This window comes from Drosophila subpulchrella, unplaced genomic scaffold (genome assembly GCF_014743375.2).
Source record: "Drosophila subpulchrella strain 33 F10 #4 breed RU33 unplaced genomic scaffold, RU_Dsub_v1.1 Primary Assembly Seq27, whole genome shotgun sequence".
Taxonomy (NCBI): domain Eukaryota; kingdom Metazoa; phylum Arthropoda; class Insecta; order Diptera; family Drosophilidae; genus Drosophila; species Drosophila subpulchrella.
Window position 1 is genome coordinate 897,613 of NW_023665559.1, and position 6,163 is coordinate 903,775.

Here is a 6,163-nt window from a genome sequence, read left to right on the forward strand (position 1 = left end):
CAATTGCCTTAATTCTTCCCATTCTCTTAGTCAATGCAGCAGCAACCAAAACTGCTCTCAATGTGGTCAACGGCACCACACTTTGTTTCATTTTCCGAATGCTCAACAAAGTTCCTCATTGCGTCCTGGAGTATCGCTACCGCATCCTTCAGACTCTGTTCGTAGCGCAGACGCTGCACAAAATGCACCATCGACGCAGCTCTTGAGCGCAGTTGCCTCCCATCTAAACTCAATCACCCTTCTTGCTACTCCACTGGTTCGGATTGTAAATAACTCCACCGGGCAGTCAGCTTTAGCTCGAGCTCTCATCAATCATGGCTCGGAAGGTACCCCCTCTTCACAGAAAACATTGTCGGTGTCGACATTCGGAAATGGACTGTTACAGAACCAGACTCCTTCAATTTTCATTCGTTGGAATTTGGCAAACTTAAGCAACATGGTACAGAAGTTTTTAGAATTGGATCAGGTTTTCACAGCACGACAACTCAGCACAGAGGACAAATGTTGAGAAATATATAGTTCGTCTACCATTAAAGGCCTTATTTGACCCCACATAGGTGTTCAAGGGAAACATTAGGCCCTGGAAAGGAAACTTGCCCAGCGGCCAGATTTTAGTAAACGGTATTCCAGCACTATTCAAGAGTACTTTAATCTAAAGCAGATACAATAGGTGGAAAACAGTGAAGGGGAACACACCAGGATCATCGAGCGTTGAAGGTAACTCTCAGTCTCCGCGTGCACCGATCCCCAACAAGCTGTGATCATGGAAGACCGTCCAACTATAAAGTTGCGCGTCGAATACGTCTCTTAGCGCAAAACCTCTAACGGGAGGTCTTTGAGTGACATTCTATGCACGGGTCCCGCCCTACAAAACGATCTTGGAGGAGTCATACTCAACTGGCGTCTCCATCGGTTTGTCTTCGTAGCCGATATAGAAAAATGAATCGCTGCATAGATATGCAAGAAAAAGATGCCCATTATCAGCGAACTTTCTGGCGCTCACCGCTCTGCAATCCGCAGGCATGGAGCTTTATAAGTGGACATCAAACCTCTTAAAAAGCGTCCCCGCTGCAGATCTCTCTAACAGTAGCATTTATGAGATGGACAATGAGGACCCATTAAAACTTTAGGTTTGTATTGGCTTTAATAACAAGTTTTCGTTCAATCCTACATTCACTAAACGTTATTTACTATCCAGAGTAGCACGCTTATTCGAACCGTTGCACAGTGGTTCCGCTTGTATGGAAGCGCGGCCAAAAATGCTTTTAATGGCATTAGAGGGCTGAAAGTTTTACCAAGCTTCGTAAATAGTGATTGTAGTTGAAAAAATCCGCCAACCAGTGAACCCCAAACAATAAAATTTAACAAATAATTAAACAATAACAATTTATGAGCCATTTAAGTACTAAACAAAATTTACAATGGTTGTAACTTCAAAATTATACAAAAATTTTAGGATGTCTTCTCAAGCAAGCTATTAACTGAGGGATATAATTTTAAATTGTCCTTTTTTTCAATATATCTTTGCCCAGTAATATATGGGTCAGACCGTAAAAGCAAATAATTCAATATGTCTGTATTTGTAAGTATTCGTGACTTTTTGCGGGTATGATTCAGTCTGAATTTCTTTATTTCTTTGTTGTTCGCCTCTGTAGCTTCCTCCGAGAGCTCTCCAATTAAACAATTGCGTGCTCTATAATAGCAGATCCGTGAATAAGCACCTCGTGAACCGTCGCAGGCAAATAGTACCTGGGATACTCCTTGATTAACCCCTTGTCAGTATCGAGGGCATATTCATTAAATTTGTGTACGTTGATTTTGTGTCCCGATGCCAAAGCTTGCTGTAAGGTGGAACAACGATGAATCATATTTTCATTAAGGCCTGTAATTTCAGAAGACAACCGGAAATTCGAAAAAAAATTTCTTGATACATTGCCATCGTTGGATGTTCCTTTGCCACCATCTCCTGGCTGGTCCACTATTAATCCCATTTTATCTCGAAAATCCCGTTGAACTTCTCTCCTTCTTTCTAAAACTTTTTGTTTTTGCTGGGGCCCTCTAGCCTGCCACGTTTTTATGACTGACTTATAAGAAAGGTGAAGAAAGTATTCAAAGAATCTTATTTATGCATGCAGTGGAGATAAGCCAAACTTGAAATATTTTGTTGATACATTTTTGTTCAAACATTCATTCAAATTGTTCATCTGCGTTGGCTTTGCTTCGCAAATATACCATTTAGTGGAGTGCGATTCACTTAAAGCGTTACAAACTTTTCCATCTACCATAGTTAATTGTAAGCTATGCTTAACGAATATTTTTCTCTTTTGGACACATAGTTCTGTAGGTATTAGAAAATTTATTTTCTCCTTAATGTATATCTCCTTTGATTTTGATACTTCGGTTGTCTCTTTTTTTTTACTGGAATCGAATTGGTCTGGAATAACGAGTTGACGAAGGCCGAAGGTTTTTCCAAATTACTTTTTGATCAGTTTTTGAAATAAGTTGAAGAGGCACTTAAGATGTAGCGAATAAACTTTTGTCGTCTACTTCATTATTGGAAAACGTTTGCTTGTAATCGCTATGGCCCGTACTTCCATCAAACCCCCATTTTCCAATTAATAACAGATGAGCAACAAAATCATCTGCAAATGTTTTAATAACATTAGATTGAAGCTCAAGTATGCTCGAGGCTGTGTTATTTAACAAGCTTTGAAGCACGACTTCTGCGTAGGATACATCTACAGATATGTTGTCAGCATATCTATCTTTTGTAGAGCTTAAAATGCATTGATAGCTAGGAAAAAATCGAATAATATTTTGCTGTTTACTAAGTTCCGAATCAACAAATATTGGTGTTTGGTCATTCCGGTCTCCATTAAAAGAGAAATGACTTCTGTGGGATCCGCTGGCAATACTTTTTGGGTTTGGTTTTCGTTGCGTAATGCAGAGACAGCGGTCTCATCAATTTCGACCTACTGAGCTATACGCCGACGCTTAGTCCTCGTTGAAGACTCCATAAAATTTAGTTTTTTACGGCCGCGTGGAGCACATTCCGCATTTTCTTGGGGTACATTTTTTGTATTTTTCAATAAAATTGACTCTGTTATAGTCAGCCAATCAGACTCATATTGTAAAATAGAAGATGTCTTACGTTTATAACGCATCCAAAAATCAACAATTTTTTTGCAAATGTACTCAATTGGTTGAATACACGCCTTCAGTTCATCTCTAAGGCCGTTGTTTATCAAATTTTGTTGGACATCAGCAATTACTTGTCGTACTTTTCCAGCGTGTGTGTCTTTTTTGGAGCACCATATATTAAAAATATGTAGGCGTGCGAACACATTAAAAGTTAAAAACAAAAATTTTTAAATATTACGAAGTTTTTATAAACAATGTAAACCACAAGTAAAGACGAAGACAAACACAAAACAAACACAGGGGCTCTGCTGGACAAGTTTGACCTTGAAGAAATAAAAAGATGCGTTAGATTATTGATTGTTTCACACACATCTGCAAGTTTCTGCAGCTGACTTAAACACTTTTATTAACTAAAAACTCTGATTAATACAATGAACATAATATCTATGGGGGAATCGGGGGGGAACACAACTAAAACTTTAGGTAAACATAAAAAAGACGTTCACAAAATACACAAAAAATATTAAATCGATTTTGTTAATTTCACTAAAAAATCTGTTGAATTTATTTAATTCTTAATATATACATTTAAAATAAATATCTTCAACTTCAAAATGCATTTTGAATAATGAAAATCGGATCACTATATCAAACGTTTGACCACTTTGAAGCGCAATTTTGTTTTGTAGAAATTCTTGCTAAGTACAGCTGCGCTGCATTCTATTTTTAGAAAGTCCCGTTAAATTTCCAGACGAAGCCGGTTTGCCATCAAGAAGTTTGAACATTTTAGAGACAATTTGCTTGCAATTTTTTTCTATTCGTTGTTATCACTTTTTTTGATTTTTGGCCTCTGGCGGAACCACTGCGTTGGGATACATGGTACCAGTAAACGTCGTTTCAAAAATCCTCTTTAAGGAAATTTTGAGTTTTCGTACCGAGCGCAAAGATGAACTACCAGCATCGTTAGAATGGGACGTCACGACTTTGCAACTACACATGTTTTGTGACGGATCATCCATGGCGTATGCAGCATGAGCTTATCTGTATATGTACGGATGGTACCGTGCGGGTTAATTTATAAGCCGCTCGCAGTCGAGACACACCTGTTAAGGCGCTTCCCAGAGTTAATCATTAAACGATTTCTTCATAATACTCCGTAATACTACATAACTGCAACAGGCGTTGTTTGCACTGGTGCGGAGGGTTCAACAAGAAGTCTATTCGGAAGAGCTATCAAGACTACGATCCAATAAAATTGTATCCAAACATTAAAAACTCAGCCATTTTTTTTTACCGTTTCTCGACGATCAAGGGCTCATGAGAGTTAAAGGCAGACCTAAGAATGCTTTGCAGCTCTCCATGTCTCAACGCACACCAATAATCCATCCAAAAGTAACCATCTGACGGTTTTGGTTAGCAACAATTCACCAAGTTTTCTGAATCGTCAACGGTAAAAAGGCATCAAAAAGCGTTCTGCGACAACGCGTAACGTGTTTCAAGCACTATCCGTCACCATCATGCCAACTTATGAGAGATTTACCAGCGCACCGTGTTAATCCGGCCAAGCGGGCCTTTGAAGCAACTGGAGTTGATTACTTTTGTGCAATTGAGATAAAGTCATCCAGGCTCAGACTCTGAGCTGGAAATAACATCGGCGATGTATCGATACATCGATGTTTTCCAAAACTCGGTAAACATCGAGGTTTTCAAACATCGATGTTCGATGTTTCCTCTTTACCCATCACTACTTGGCAGAAAAGTATCTTGGTAAGCTAAGCACATTTTTGATTAATTAAGTAAAATAAACTAAAATATACGTTCAAATTGGTATACATTTCGACAAATATTGGTGTTGGCGGCGCTTCGATATGGAGAAGACCGCCAACACCAGAGTCCACAGCAGAGTCCAACATATTATTCAGTTTTTTACAAACTAATCAATTTCAAAAAATTCATAGCGGTCGCGCGGATTCCATATTGGCATTGCGACAATACTTGAATGGCAGTAATTTAGACCCAGCCCAAAACCCTTTGGATTATTGGAAAGTATTTTGTGTAACCATCTTAAAAATCCAATTTCTTCTTTCAACAGATATCAAATGACGCCGGATTGAAAGCATGCGTTTTTAAATACTTCTGCGTACCGGCCACCTCTACTGAAAGTGAGAGGATGTTCAGTAAAGCCTAGTACTCACATCGACGAAAATCGCGAGCTAACCATAGGAGTGAGCGAGAGGCAAACAGGCGGCTAAAGGTTTTCGTCGGGTCTGTTTTTCAGCGCGGTACTCAGATGAGCTAAGGAAATACCAGAAAAACTTCCAGATTTCGCGAGTGAATTTTTGATGAACGCCGTTAGCAGCGGCCCAATGAATAAGAAATTTAATCTTTGCCGGTGTTCGTGCAGAAGCGGTGGGGAATTTAAAAATTTTAAATGGAAGAAAAACCCCAAAAATGGTTAAAGGAGGTCAGTGCAGATGAAAAAGGACGCCTAATCCAAGCTGTTGTCCATTATTGTGGGACTTCACCGACAGGAAGCAATACCAAAACAGGGGCAAATCCGAAGAATAGTTGACGTGCTGGAGGAGATCCTCTAGAGTGGGACTTCGCTCTCTACATGGACATCCTGCCGAGCGTGTCCTCGCAAAAAAAGTAAGATCTGGCCAAAATAAATTGGTTGCGTTGTACTAATAGAAGGATCTTTTAAGCATAACCACCAGTAATATGATCTCCGAAGACCTCTCCGTTAGGACTCCGTACACCATAACCACCAGCTTCTTGGCAGCTTAAGCGGAGATGGAGGACGCGGTGGCTTCTATAAGGAGGAAGCTTTAAACTACTAATTTAAACTAGATAATTTACATAAATAAAAACATTCGTTGAACATTCCATTTATTTTTATTTTACTTTCTTTGTGAACCAGCAGACTCCTTTTTAAATTTCTCCAAGTGGTTTGATTTCCGTTAGGCAACAACCCCAGCCGCTTGACAGTAAGACCATGCTACATGCATTGCGGGTGAACTTT

General features: G+C 39.3%; 1 long non-coding RNA gene across 2 annotated transcripts; it reads left to right on the forward strand.

Annotated features, from left to right (window-relative positions):
• Positions 1-428: 428 nt before the first annotated feature.
• LOC119559639 lies at positions 429-1,350 on the forward strand. Of its 2 annotated transcripts, none has more exons than XR_005220888.1 (3): positions 429-614; positions 671-1,130; positions 1,199-1,350. It is a non-coding gene; the product is annotated as an uncharacterized LOC119559639 (long non-coding RNA). The 2 variants fall into 2 exon arrangements; XR_005220887.1 differs by having other exon boundaries at positions 430-621.
• Positions 1,351-6,163: the final 4,813 nt, after the last annotated feature.